Source organism: Panthera onca, chromosome D2 (genome assembly GCF_046562875.1).
Source record: "Panthera onca isolate mPanOnc1 chromosome D2, mPanOnc1 haplotype 2, whole genome shotgun sequence".
Taxonomy (NCBI): Eukaryota; Metazoa; Chordata; class Mammalia; order Carnivora; family Felidae; genus Panthera; species Panthera onca.
This window is the reverse complement of record NC_138349.1, coordinates 12,237,910-12,252,879: the sequence shown is the minus strand read 5'-3', so window position 1 is coordinate 12,252,879 and position 14,970 is coordinate 12,237,910. Positions and strand designations below refer to the sequence as shown.

At 51.5% G+C, this 14,970-nt stretch overlaps 1 protein-coding gene and 1 long non-coding RNA gene across 2 annotated transcripts in view; one reads left to right on the top strand and one right to left on the bottom strand.

The window, feature by feature from the left end:
• Positions 1 to 14,970, top strand: part of GRK5 (G protein-coupled receptor kinase 5) — a 214,751-nt gene that overhangs the window by 113,282 nt on the left and 86,499 nt on the right. The gene's annotated exons all lie outside the window — the stretch shown is intronic.
• Positions 10,363 to 13,456, bottom strand: LOC132684836 (uncharacterized). The gene is made up of 3 exons (XR_009612815.3): positions 12,938 to 13,456; positions 11,825 to 11,930; positions 10,363 to 10,448 (listed from the first exon to the last, which is right to left on the bottom strand). It is a non-coding gene; the product is annotated as an uncharacterized LOC132684836 (long non-coding RNA).

Sequence of the window (14,970 nt, the reverse complement as noted above, 5' to 3'; positions counted from 1 at the left end):
ATTTTATGAATAAAGATGCAGAGACTCAGAGAGATTTGTAAACTGCTCAGAGTTACAGAGATTTGGAAGAAGCAGAGCCCAGATTCAAACCTGGGCCCGAGTCAAGCCTATGCTGGCCATGGATCCCCACCACGTTGGCCACGCTTTCCCCGTGACAGTAGGGCACCATGGGGCACCTTTGGGGAGTGATGTATGCACTGCTTCGACGGGCTTAGTGCAGACAAGTCATGAGGGAAAAGGTCCAAGGGAGGCTGCGTCAGGCCCGAGACACCATCTGTGCCTCTGGCCTGAAAGGTTAGGTCTTTGTCCTACAGGTAGTAGGGAGCCACTAAATGTTCCTGTGAGAGCCCCTGCAGCAGTCCGCAGGGTGAGAACAGAGAACGAAGGGGAGCCATGGACAGAGCAAGCAGGGCTTTCAGAGTGATATGAGATCCATTCACTTCTCCAGATATTTATCATTTACTTTGCGCCAGGGAGAAATGAGACAGCGCTTCTCAAGTGGCCAGCCAGGACCTGAAATGTACCATAAATGGCCTCCATTCCTGGGGACACTCTTCCATAGCTCAGGTAACACCATGGGAGGCAGGAGCCGCTGGGGCTTTGGTCCCCTGTGGTGTCAGGCTGGGAGCAGGTTTCTCTGTGACGCTGGGTCACAGGATGCCTTTCACACCACCCATGAGGTCTCTGCTTTGGCAGCTGTTTCTGCTGTCCACCTGTCTCTTCCTCCCTCTTCTCAGAGGTGGTTTCTCGCTCCCCTGCTGTCGGTCCCCCCCCCCCCCCCAAGGCCTTTCGGAAGGCAGCAGATGGGCATGAATGTGACACTGGCTGTCTCTGAGAGACCACCTCGGGGGCCACCAGGTGGGGCTTGCAGGGCACGTGCTAACTGGGGGTCAGGATGTGGGTGTGGGTGCAGAGGGGGCTGTCCACCCCGACAGCCTCCTGGCTGCCTCCTTGGGCCAGCCGGCCATGAGACGTATTCTGTTAGGGCTTTTGCTCCCCTCCATTCCCATCTGACTTTAACATGGAAGGAATAGTTCTCAGCCACGCTTACCTGCTGCTGGGTTAACTTCTCACCCATTCCCACCCTGCACCCTTCCTAGATTTCCATGTCCCACAGTGGCTTTACCAGCCTCACCAGGTAGAAACCTCAGAGTTCCTGTCCCCACTTAGTTAGGTCAGCCCCCTCTTCTCCATCCTACTGCCCTGACACTCATCCTGCCGGGACTGATGCAGTAGCCTCTTCTTCATTGGTCCACGATTAATGGCTCGTTTCTTTTTCCTTCTTGCCCATCCAATCTGACCTTGTTTGCTGACTCTAGCACTTAGAAGCTTCTTAACTTTTCTGAAGACATCAGAGCTGAGACTTCTAGCAGATCTAAATGGCTCACCCACTGTCCAAGCACACAGCCCTAAGGCAGGGCATCTTACCAAGCTTGGCCTCTGCCCCCTTAAAGTGGCTCACTGACTTGCTGTGTGAAGCTACCCAGAGTGGTCCTCTCCCCAGCCCCGGAAGCCTTCGGGCTTCTCATGCCTTTGAGTAAACCTCTACCAGCATGGTGGTTATCAGCACATCACAGCACAAAATCCCTGCTTTTTATTTACGAGCTGTGTAGCTTCAGGCAATTTGCTTAACTCCCCCCCCCTTGCAAAAATAATAATGATAATGATAGCCATCACTGACCATGTGATAATGATAGCCATCACTGACCATCATTTATCATGTGCCAGATACTGTGCCCAGCACTTTGCATTGCCTCTTCGTACCTACCCCAGAACCCTAAGAGAGAGGTGTTTTTAGGCTTCTTTGGCAAATAAGGAAATCGGGGTTTGTGGCAGTGAAACCCCTTGCCTAAGGTCACACACCACTCAGAAGCAGAGGCAGACTCACGTCCTGTCCTCGCCTGGTCCTCACCTGTAGATACGGGGACCACGCTGGAGGTGGTCTCAGAGTTGCTGGAGACTTTAAATGCAGGGACACGTTTGGGAACATCTGTCCAGTGCTGAGCACCCAGGGCCTTGGTAAACAGGTTTTCTTCCTGCTTCTGGCTTTGCTCAGGCCACATCCTCTGTCCTCCTCCCTACCTGGCCAGGTCCTACCTCCAAAGTCAATGGAATAACCACCCACCCCCTCCCCCCGGGGCCCTAGAGTGTTCCACACATGCCGCCACCAAACCCTGACCACGGGGAACAGAACTGGGCTTCAGGTGCCTATTTTCCTAGAAGGTGCGTGACACTTTTGTAAGCCCTGGCCCTCCCCTAGTGCCTGGGCCTCCGTGGGGAGATGGGAAGGTGTCCACAGAGCCAGCGAGTCATCAGAGGAATCTACGAGGATGGGGAAGGGAGGAGCGGAAGATGAGAAGCCACTGACATGCAGGGACCCGAGGAGTGGTCCTCTGGAGCCCGTGCAGCTGGACACCTCCCTCCACCCCTGCCTGGCAGTCCTGTCCTCACACCTTCACGATCTGCCGTTTGGGGCATTTGCTTGTTATTCCCTGACTGTGACCTCCTGGGTCAGAGTTCTCATTTCCGGGGACAGGAAGGAAAAAGCCCCATGGGGCCGGGTTTATGGAGGGTGAACACTCTCCTGTTGCAGCTTCCTGCCTGTGGGGCCCTGTAGTCGAGCCTTGGCCTCATGGCACTGGCTGCCCCGCTCTGGGAGTGGCCTCAGGTCTCTGTGGGACGTGTGAGCAGGAGCTGTGAGGCTGAGCACCTCGGCCAGCTCGCACGCCACCCGCCTGACCGTCAGACGCCATCAGAGGGGGCTAGCTGGCTGACCTGTGGGCCCTGCTCGGAAGGACTGGGGGGTCCTCGCTGTTCACCCGATCCCTGGGCCCTGGCTGGGGCCCTGGTGAAACCAGCTCACCAGGGAGCTCAGTAGAATGAGCCGGTCTTTCTTGTTGTCTTTTGCACCCCTCTGAGGACACAGCCGGCTGGGCCCTCTCTCAGGCTAGAATCTTTCACCCAGGAGTGGAAGGCAATTGGGCTGATTTACTGTCCGTGGGACTCCCTCTCCCCACCTCAGCATCAAGGTGTAGTCCTGATTTCTGGGAACCATTTCATTTTGGTTGACTGCCTCGTCCTGAGGCCTCAGGTACAACCGTGACCCAACTTATGTGAGAGGAACCTCGGCTTTTGTTATCCGTTGCTGTCCAGCCTTCTGGAAGAATCTGCAGGGATTCTTTCTTGTTGATAGGACACAGCGTGGCATTTGTGATCCATCCCTGTATTATGTGAGTGAGTGAGTGAGTGAGTGAGTGAGTGTGTGTGCGTGTGTGAATGTCTCCAGATTAAGTACCCTGAAGGCACGCTGCTGGCTGTCTTGCAGGCCTCCCACCTCAATAGATGTCAGGGAAAATGACTCTGACCTGGAGACAAAACTGGCAAGAGACGGCCGTGGTTATGGTAGAGAGTCTCCTAGGCCAGAAACTAGACCCTTCAAATTCTGTATGGCCCCTGATTATGAGTCACACTGCCTCCCTACGGCTCAAAGAGAAGGGACTTGTCAGGGCCACTGGCTGGTGAGTAGGGGAGCCTAACCCTAGGGTCCAAAGAGGCAGTGTGTGTGCAGGGGAAGGGGGAGCTGCCTCTGCTTCTGCCTCCTGCTGAGAGGGTCCCAAGGGTTGTAAGGCTCGGAGAATCTCCCCAGGAGCAGCTTTGATCTCTTCCATGTTGGTTTGCAGCAGGAAGTAAGCTCAGCCCCTCCCTTTGGCCACTGAGCTCACGAGTCCTTCCGTCCTGGTGGCTCCTTCCAGGTGGCGGTGCCAGTGCCTGGAGCTGAGGATCCACGTTCTGGTCCAGTTTCCCCACTAACAAGTTAGGATTTTTCTATAATGTGAGAGCTGGAAAACCTCCGTCCTGTGTGAGCCTTACTGCCTCGCTGCCAGGTGGGGAAACTGAGGCCCTGCAAAAGGGATGGACAGGGCAGGCTGGAGGCTGAGGATGTCAGGAAACAAGGAAGAAGCAGGTCTGTTGGCTTTGTGGACCCAGGAGGTGCCTGGCAGTTCCCAGAAGCGGCATCTCGCGTGTGGGGCGTAGGGCTAGAGCTGGGGAGAAGCATTTCTGGGCCTGTGGCAGGAGGGGACTCGGCGCTGGTTCCTGACCTCCTCACATCCTGCCTTAGAGGTAACTGCAGGGCATATAGGCAAGGCTGTGCACTCCGATTTAGGGAAGGCCTTTCTCCTAGGCTCCGAACCTTCCCTAGGGGACGAGGACAGCTTGGCAAGTGGAGAGGACAGCCTCTCTTGTTCCTGTGGGTGTGGCCAGGGGATGCCAGGTGACACTGTCCTTTGTCCCATTCTGTTCCAGTGTCTCTACCATCCCTGCTACTTGAGGGAGGGCAGAGTGATGCCCCCCGCCCCCCGGGAGCTCTTCGCTTGCCCACCAAACTTTGCCTGCCTGCCCTCGTGGACAGGGGCTGAGTCTCAGTCCCCGGTGCCCCTGACATGTAGCCAGTGCCTGCACACAGTAGGTGCTCGTGGTCTGTTTACTTAATGAGGAGCCCCGAAGCCTGGTTTTAGTTTCTCCTCCCCGCCCAGCACCGCCACGAACCACCCACCCGTGTCTCTCTTCGTTCAAACTGCGAGGAAGCCCACAGCCAAGTTTCATGCTGAAAGCATAATGCTCCTGCGTCAGATGTCCTGGGGGGAGCTCATTTTATTCTCCCCTCCCTCTTCGCTGCTCATTTCCTGCTCTTTGTCTTTCATTGAACAATTGAAACGTGCTCTTATTGGGACACGCTGCGGGTCCTTTTTGGAAAGTAAGCGAGCAATAAATAACTCCGTACATTAGACATGAAAAGGTGAAAACTCTTCCCGCTGCCCCTGGGAAGAGCGTGTGTCTGAGTCCTGCTCCTCCTCTCTGCAGAGTGGGCAAAGTGGCAGCCGTCCTTGCTGGCTTCGAGGAACACAGGAGAGGACTGTATTATGACAGGCCAGCGTGCCGGGCTGTGCCAGGCCAGGGCCTGCCCCGGGGCTCTGCGAGGTGGGGTTGCTCAGGCAGAAAGATGCAGTGGGCCTCCACGGAATTGGCCATGGGACAGCCGGCCTGGAGGGGCTCCGAGCTTGCCCAGCTGGGCACAGCTGGCCAGCTCCCCATTTTGGAGAAACTGGCTGAGAGCTTGGCTAGACAGGCCATCGGAAGGTGCCCCGGAGGGGAATCAGACATCACCAGCTGCAGCACTGGTGGCAGGCCAACTATGTTTGATGCGTCGCTGTGCTTCCCCCTTCCTGGTAAAGAGACACAAGGACCGAGCTTCCACAGTGAGCCCAAAGGGCAACATTGTCCAAAAAAGGAGATAGCTGGATTGAGAGGTATAAATAGGAGTGTGTGTGTGTGCTGGGGGTGGGCCGGGGGTGCGGGGAGCAGATGACAGGACTGCTCTGCTCACTCCCTCGGCCACCGCAGGAGGGCTGCTCTTGAAGTCCTGGCCACCACAGGAGATAGATTTTTTTTTGAGATGTCGGCAAGAGAGGAGAGGCGAGCTATCCCCTACCGTCCTCCACTCCCCTCCCCCCTCCCCTTTGCTCTCGCCATGCCCTGCCATCACAAGAGAGAGAGTTTGAGAGAATGAGCTCTAGGTGGAGAGGTTAAACATAGTCCGTTTGCTGAGTTCAGAGGCGAGCTCGTGTGGGAAGGACACAGGGAGGGAGCTGACGGGCTGTTAGCCCTGGGCCGAGACTTCAGTTACAAAGGCAAACAAAAGGAAGACGGCAGCTACAGGCAGGGGCTTTGGGAGGTGGGCTGAGGGGATGCTGTGTTAGATCATATTTCTGATGGTTCTGGAAGGAGAGCGATGTCTTTAAAACCAGACTAGGCTCCTTCTTTGTGTTTCCACTTACTCGCTGAACAGCCTTGGGCAGGTCTGTCACCTTTAGGAAGCAGTTCCTCACCTGTACTCTGGAGTGAATAAATAACACCTCCTGGCATCTCCATGAACTTCAACTAAGACCCCTGTGCACAGGGCGGGCCCCTGCAGGGTGGAAGGCATCTCTCCGGAGCCTGAGATGGTCGTCAGCAGTGGGTGTGGGGTCTGTCTCTCTGCAGTTCTGCTGATAGCCTCTCCAGGGTCTCTGGCCGGCAGCCAATTATTTTCCCAGTTGGGTCTGGATGGGGAAAGCCAGCTCTCCCTTCAGGGAAGGATTCAGCTACTGGTACCTCCTATGCCTCTGAATTTCAGGGTTTCCTATGATCCTCAAAATCACCACCGGCCTGTGGGGCTCACTCAGGCCACATGCCGCTGGCTGTTGCTCTGAGTGTGGCTGTGTCCCTCCCCGTGGAGGCAGCGGGCTGCTGTGCAGCTTGCCAAGCTCTTCTCACACCCCCTGAGCGCACGCCGTCCCCCAGCAATCCTGCGGGAAGTGGCATTTTCCTTCTCCGATCAGGCTTCCAGAAGTTGCCTAAGTTGCCGGTTTACAGGCAAGGCCTGGATGTGACGTCGTACTGCTGCCTCTCGGGGCTTGATGGTTGTGACGACCACCCAGCATCCTACCCAGGACGGGGTGAGGACACAGTGCAGCTGGGGCCGGAGGGTCGAGCTCATTCCTGCTGGATGAACTTCCCGCCAGGCAGGCATCCTCCAGCTCCGGCATGTCGTCTCTGGTCCTTTGGTCCCAAGCAACCTCCTGCCTACACCTGCCTCATTTTTTTCAGTCTGCCATTTGGCCACGGAAGGTGGAGGTGGTAGGAGAAGTGAGTTACCGTCCAGTCTGAATTGGCGTGGATTTGCCAAATGAAACATTTTCCTTATGCCCCAAAACAGTTTGCTTGGTTACTCCTTAACAGGCCAAGTGCACTATTTTCCGTGAAAACATTTCCACCGTTAAAGAAGTATCTCTGACCCAGAAGCTGGGTCCTGCTGCATCCTCGTTTCAGCTCACATTTTATTTGGGATCCAGTGTTTTCATAATGTCACCACCTCTTGCTTTGCATAAGGACTACACTCCCTGATGGAAATATTTTGCAAGAATGTATTCAGCTGTTGAGGAGGTGCAAAACTCCTTCAGAAGGTCCTCTTTGTCCAGCTCAGAGAAGGACCCCTTTTCTGTGAAGTCCCTGCCACGTTTCACCGGCCAGTACGGGTCTCTCCAGGGCGTCATGAAATGGATCAAATCCCATCACAGCAAAAGCCATTTAAGGTTCATGGAAGTGTTTGTGGAAACAATTGCAAACTCCTTTGCTGACAGCCCACTTCTTACGTGTGATTTTTTTTTTTTTTTTAATGGAACATGCACCCAGCACAGCAGAAGAATTTGGATGGCCCTCAGAATGTGCTGGAATGGAATTTGGCTGGGCTCTCCGATAATGGCTGCGAGAGAATGTTTTCCTGCTCATTAGGCAGATATTCAATGGACTTCCTTTGTGTCCCAGATGCTGGGTTACTCAGAGACAAGTGCCACCCAGGCCCCATCTTCAAGGAACCTGGTTGATAGGGAACAGAAGATATATGTACACTTCATTCCTCAGTACATCAGAATGACATTAGGAAGGGTGGCAGTCACCTCTTGGTGTGTGTGATGATTGTAGGTAGCACACTGAATTGTGGTTATGCATTTAAAAAAAAATTTTAATCTTTATTTTTTGAGAGAGAGAGAGAGAGAGCACAAGCAGGGGAGGAGCAGAGAGAGAGGGAGACACAGATTCCGAAGCAGACTCCAGGTTCTGAGCTGTCAGCATAGAGCCCAATGAGGGGGTTGAACTCACGAAAGCGAGTTCATGACCTGAGCCGAAGTCGGACGTTTAACCGACTGAGCCACCCAGGTGCCCCGTGGTTATGCATTTTTTTAAATGTATGTCATAAAAAATACACAGTAACAGCAGTAATTTCCCATATGTAATTGCTTAACAGGTAGGAGGGAGAGTCCATTAACACCCAAGTTAAAGAGAAATATCGAGTCGATGCTATAGTAATGGGAACTGTTGCAGTTGATAGATTATGGCAAAGGTTGTGGTAAAAAAAAAATCACAACAGTGGCTTACAAATGGCTGATGGCTACAAAAGTTAGGGTCATGTTTATTGTGTGCTGATGGAATGCCAGGGGCTTTACCTATATTATTGTCCAAGCCTCAGGAAGCTCCCGAAGATGGTAGTGTTTCCATCCCAACTGACAGCAGATGAAACTGGGTCTGAAAGAGGTGAAATGATTTGCCCGAAGTCACATGACGAGTGAGTGGAAGAACTTGGATTTGCACTCTGGTCTGTCTGGCTCCTGATAATAAATTCTTAATTGCTATACTAGAGGACAAAGTACTGCAGTTGGTCAAATAAAGAAGTGATTTTTCCCTCCCTCGGGTATAATCCAAGAAAACTTCCTGGAGGAGGCAGCCTTGACTGAGTGGTAGGATTTAGCAAGGGAAGTTTTGGTGGTAAGGCAAGTATCCCATGGATTAGATACCCATGATTACTGGCTGGATGGTTTGAACAGCACATTTTTTCTTCACGTAAATGAAGTCTTGAAGTAGGCTGTGGATTGGCAGTTCTGTGTCATCAAGGACCCGGGTTCCTTCTATCTTTCTGCTCTACCAGATACCTCATGGCCTACTACGGCTGATGCAGCTCCAGCCATCACATTCTTGTTCCAAGCAGTAGAAAAAAAGAATAGAAGGAAAAGGAAAAATGCACATTTCTCTCAATGAATCAATGACCTTGAAGGAGATTTTCTGGAAGCTGAACCTAACAGCTTGTCCTCATCTCACTGGCCAGCTCTGCTTCTGAGGGAGGCTGCCTACTGTGTGTTGGGCATATGCAAGTGGAGGACAGACGTCCTGTCTTCGAGGCTCTTCCAGTAGAGTGAGCTGCTTCCAGTTTGAGGCGTTAGAGGGATCAGCAGTTGAGTGGAGAGGAAAAAGCTTCCTCTGGACTGGAACTTGCTTTTGGAGGGGTCCCCGGAAGCTTGGTCTGTTTTGGATTATTCAGCACGTTCATTTGGTGTTTAATTGGAGTGTAGAGTTGCAGCAATTAGGCTGCCTGAGGCGGCCCCTGCCTGCCATCCCATCAGCGCCTTTGAAAAGACAAGAACCACTCTTGAGTACAAACGAATCCAGCTCCCCGACCTTCCACCCTCCAGTGCAATTAGAGCAGAAGCCACAGAGCCCGCTTTTCACTGAATCCTGGGCTGCGATTTAGAGCCCAGCGTGGTGCTCACAAGCCCCAAGGTGGGCATGGGGGGTTCTGCGCATCTCGCGGGCAGGTGTGAGACCTGGGAACCGCAGCCTGCCTGGTACCTCCCTCCCGGCTCAACACCCCCACCCCTACCCCGGCCCTGGGGGCATGCGTTTGCTTTTCACTTCTCAGCTCTCAGGGGTGCGTGCTGGCTGGTTGCCGGGAATATCAGGTTTGGAGCGTTCTTTAAAAATCAGTGATGCTCTTGTGAGTTGCCAAAGTTGGCCTGGGACTCGTTCATAGAGCGTCGATCCTTATTCGTGTGAGGCCCTCTCTGCTGGGACTTGGGTTCTTTTGGGTCTGAAATGCTCTGTTTTCACTTTTGGGGACTCAGGTCGTCAGACCATGGAAAGGTTAGGGCTAAAATGGGTGCGAGTGGGGGGGATCAGCCTCCACGCCTCCGTGTTCGTGACCAGAAACTTGGCTGCAGGCTGGTTGGAGGCAGAACTGGGAGAGCAGGCTTCCGCCCTCTGGTGCTCTGTCTCTGTTCTGTAATTACCTCCAAGCAGATAGTATTGTAGAGGCTGGAGAGATGCTTTCCTACGGCCTTAGAAATCAAACCGCTATTAATATGCTAATTAAAACCATTTGTATTTACCATCAAAGCAGGTCCTGGAGAGCTTCTCCTCAGCAGCATTATTAGACATTCTGTTCTTGAAATAGAAAGTCCATATTATTTTTTAATGAAAGCTCTAAATCCAGAGCTTCCCTATGTTCTGCCAGCCCCTTTCCTTGAATTTAGCGGGCCCAGCCCTGGGCTCCTGAAATGAAGGCCAGGTGGGCGGAGGGTGAAGACAGATTGATCACCTCACAAAGCAGACCAGAACTCAAGATGTCGGTTAGATGCTGGGGCCCTGCAGTTCCCGGGTCAGTTACCTGCTGATGTCATCGTACGTGTAAGCATTATTTTTAGCAGTGGCTTCACTCCTAAAACCAGTCCTACTGGATTTATTTTTAGACCGGATGATGCAGGTGCTGTTTGGAAAATGTCTGTTTCTCCCCATATCACTTTTGTCCTGGAACTACCCAGTTTATGAGGAAAACAAAATGGCACCCACAGCCAGGGACAATACAGCCACTTGTTTGGGAAACAGAGGGATGAGGGCCTTATTTGCTTTGAGGGTAGATTCCAGGGAATCCATAGCTCTTGACTTTCCAAGGAGCTGTGTGGGACAGGAGCCCCCTCTGATCTGGGGGCTTTCATTCACCGGCAAACGAGAGAGGGACTTCTTGTTCCACTCATGGATTGAAGATATCCCATGAAGGTTGTGGGACTTTCCTAAAGAGTAGGCTGTAGATTCCAGAAGAATAATACATTAGCTATGGTATTTTATACATCTAACAAATATTTAGACCTAATGTGCCAGACCTAAATGTGCCAGACCTAAATTAGAAATTTAGGAATGTTCCACCTACCACCAATGAGTGATGTAGTGAAATAAAACAAACATCATGCTCATGGATTCTGTAGATCCAGAATTCAAAGAGAGTAAAGCAGGGATGGCTTATTTTGCTTCATGTTGTTCAAGGCCTGAGTGCAAGACTTGAAGGTTGGAAGACTAACCCACTTACACGTCTGGCAGTTGATGCTGGCTGTTAATGGGTCCCCAGCTCCTCCCCATGTGGCTTTACCATGTGGCCTGGAGTTCCTCACAGCATGGTGGCTTATCCCATGGGTAAGCATCCCAGAAATGGAGAGTGAAGCAGGAGCTACATCCCTTTTGTGACCCAGCCTCAGAAATCACAAAGCATCGCCTTCGCCACATTCTACTCATTGGAGTAGTGACAAACCCCTACCCAGATTCAAAGAGAGGGAACAGAGACACCAGCCCTTGGCAGGAGGCGGGGCCTCAGTCACATTGCATGCAGAACATATGGGATATAGGTATATTTTAAGAAGTATAAGAGAGACTTGGAAATATGAACAAGGAAGAAGAGGGTATAAAAATGACAAAGCATATAAAAGGTGAGGAAGAAAACTTTAAAAAAACGAAGGTGGAATAATCAGAATTAAAGCATTTGAAGCTCTGTCTTTCGGAAGCAAATATTGATTAACCTCAGATTTGTTAAGAACAGACAGCAAAACTTCAAAACTGATAGAGTAGCAGTTTCTAAATGTGAATTGGGACTCTCCGGGGTCCCTGAGACTCTTTAAGCAAGATGGAAACTGTGTTCATAATGATACATAATAACCCATAACGGTACTATTCTCTTTTTTCACTCTTATTCTCTCACAAGTGCAGAAATTTCTAGAGCCCATTTGACACAAGATGATATCATCACTTGAACAGTTAACGGAATATATATGCTTGTGTATTCCTGTGTTTGCATTTTTTCTCAATTTTATTTTCTAATATGGAAAGTATTAATAGATATAACCCACATAAACAAAAGCAGTTGGGGGGGGTGTTGATAATTTCTAGAGGTGTGACAATTTCCTGAGGCCATGAAGTTTGAGAACCTCCATTGTAGGAGAGGGCACAAAAGTGGGAGAGAAACAGAGACAATCCTTGTGAAATATCATTTCCTGGGCTCTGAGAAACAAATGGTGGTGATTGTTCATTATAAGTTATTCTTCTATAACTTCATTCATAGTTATTCTTCATTCTAAGATAATTCAAGATAGAAACTTTTAAATCTAGAGGACTGATGGAGAACGGTACTAACCTGTGTGCAGGCTGGAGAACAGGGACCTGGAAGAATTTCAGGACTGGGTCATGTTCATCCTGTGTTACAGCGACACCTACTGAACACCGGGGATATTGCAACCCAGCTGTATGGAACAAATGACCAGCAAGAGTAAATACTGTATTCATACCAAAAAGGACGTAGAAAAGAGCAAATTCTGTCAGGCAGAATATGACATTATACCAGGCATAGACAGACATTCTTAGACAAAACAGAGGGCAACTCAAAAAAGACATAGTGAAATTTCCATTGCCTATGCACCCTCTTCCTTGGTTAGATGGAAAATTAGTGGTTTCAACCGGCAGCCCAGGGCAGAGCCTAATATCAGAGCCACCTTGGAGCATTTAAGAAATAAATAGTTCTAAGGTTTTATGGAATCAAGAGTCTCTGGGCCCAGAATTTTATAATTTTAAAAAGTTCGCCAGAGAATGTAGTCCTAGCTACAATATCTGGCCCAGAATGGGTCTGCTGATGATGGTTTCTGTCCCATAGGAGCCATGTCAGGGCTGGACAGGCTGAGCTATTCTGGTGTCAACCCCAAGCTCTTCCACTGGTCCCACTGCTGTATTCCTTCCATTGCTGTCAATGCCCAGGTTTGGAACTCCAAGTCCTTGGACTTTAGACCGTGTTCATGCCTCTTGATTTCTGGGGTCCTGTCTGATTTCCCAGTTTGATCTTGCTCAGTCCTGTTTGCCCAATGCCCTATCAGAGTACCCCCTTTACTATGCCTGGGTGTCTACTCCCAGCATGGCCTAAATCCAAATTTGGGACTTTGGGCCCTTCTGGCTCCTTCTCTCTCCTTTGATCCTAGGCTTATTTCCATTTATGCTCCAGAACCATCAACACGGAAGGGTCTAGAATCGAGAGAACTATCAAAAATAATAAAAACAAACAAACAACAAAACTGAACCCCAGCCCTCTGTGTGCCAAGGGCTAGCCTAAGCCACCACTGACCCCTCTTGTCACAAGCTTTCAACACAGCCTATGGGGGGATTTGTCTTCTCGTATGAGAACCTTTCTCAAAACTGACAAAAGGAAAAAGGCTTTGCTTTACTGAAATTTGCACGGCCAGCCCTCCCTTTCGCAACCTACTAGTTCCAGGCTGTCTCATGATACCTCCACGGCTTTGTCAGCAGAGACCCAGCCCCAGGACAAGGAGCTTCCACGCCCACAGAAGAACAGCATGTGGGTGAAACCTGGCTAGGGAAGTGAAAAATTCTTAATAACCAGTGGGGTGTGAAAGGGGGTGGTGGCCAACCAGAGCCCAGAGCCCAGGTGGAGTGAAGTTGATGCCAAATGCTTTGCCCTATCCAAGGTAATGAAAGTGATCTGAGTGGCGTTTTTTTTCCTTTTAAATGACAGAGCAGAGCTGGCTGGGGAATAGGGTTTGACCAACGTAACCATAAATGTAGGCGAAGCTTATTTACACTCTGAAGATAAAGCAGCAAACGGGAGACAGGGTGGGCTGTGGCCTTCCACTGCGTTTGGAAGCTGTTCCCTTTCTCTGGGCAAATTCCCTGAAGTCCGAGACCATCCCAGCACAAGGAGGAAGCGCCTTCGGAAGGACCTGCGTCATGTGTGCAGGTCTGCCCCCGGGAGATGGTGGCTGAGGCACACGTGGGAGTGGCCCACTGAGGTGCCTGCGCTCGGGGAGATGTTGCAGGGGCTGTGGCCCGTAACAGGGAGGGCGTCCCTCCAGCCCTGGTGGGGAATGTTCCATTCTGGTGCCCACCTGGCTGTTCTCCAGAGATCTGTGTCCTGAAATTCGTTCAGTGTTAGCGATAGCAGCTCAAACTCGGCTCCCACCATTTACTGCTCTGCAGGTGTTTCTTTCCATGCGAGCAAGGGGCCCTTGGTTCCCTGCTGGCCACTCACCCCCCCTGCCTGCCGACATGGCCATGCGGTGAGTCAGGGCTTCCCATCTTCAAGCAGCCACAACATCCGCATGTGGGTGGCGGGTGGGTGGGGGGATGCTTCTTCACACATATGCCCTGGCCCCTTGGGGACTGGATTTTAGATGGGTGTTGAGGCAGCCTTCTGAGCCAGGCTGGGCAGTGTCTGCTGAGGAGTTCCCATCCCCTTGGGGTGGCTGTGTCAACGACACCCCAAGGGGAGAGGCCTCAGTGTGCAAAGTATATGAGCTTTGGACATTGCTGCAGATGGCCTGGAATGCTTTGGCCACTTCTTCCAAGGCCCCGACTGATTTCCCCATTGTGCAGTGGGAAGGACCAAAGGGCCAGCTCTCCCCAGTTCCTGGAGCACCAGCCAGTGTTCTGGGGCCAACAGTGGTGAGGGCTGGGAGGCAGCATTCCGGGTTGGCTTCCCAGAGGGCATGGCTCGTCCCGACTTGGGTGCTGTGCCCACTGTAGCAGGTGGCTGTCACTCCCACGAACAGCAGGGTTCTCATTGCCATTGCTCAGCTGATTGTGCCTGGTACATAGCAAATGCTCTGCTTATGCCAGCTGCCCTGATCATGTGATCTGTCTGGGGTCACCCAGAAAGTGAGTGGTGGGGCCAGGATTGGCCTCATGTCCATCTCACGCCCCGGCCCAGGCCCGCCTACCCTGCAGTGGGGCCACCTTCTCCCTGGACCTCCATAGGCGTCTCAGGGAGGCAGGGTGGAGGGTCAGTAGCTCCATTTCACAGACCAGGAAACTGAGGCCAAGGGATTTGTCACAGATCACTGAGCTTATAAATGACAGAACTAAGCTTCAAACTTTGCTCTTTTGATCACCCGCCCGATATTAGCCACGACTCAGGTTGCCATGAGAAAATGACACAGGCTCAGGGGCTTGAACAACAGAATTTATTTTCTCACATTTCTGGAGGCTGGAAGTCTCAGGATGGGTTTCTGGTGAGACCTCTTTTCCTGGCTTGTAGATGGCTGCCTTCCTGCTGTGTCATCACAGGGCCTTTCCTCTGTGCTCATAGAGAGAGAGACAGCAATCTCTGGTGTCTCTTTACCTTCTTATGAGGACACCAGCCCTCCAACTAGGGCTCCATCCTTAGGACCAAGTTTAACCTTTACTATTTCCATAAAGGCCAAATCTCCAAATACAGTTGCTTTGAGGGTTAGGGCTTCAACATGGTAATTGTGGAAGGGGCACAATTCAGCCCATAATACA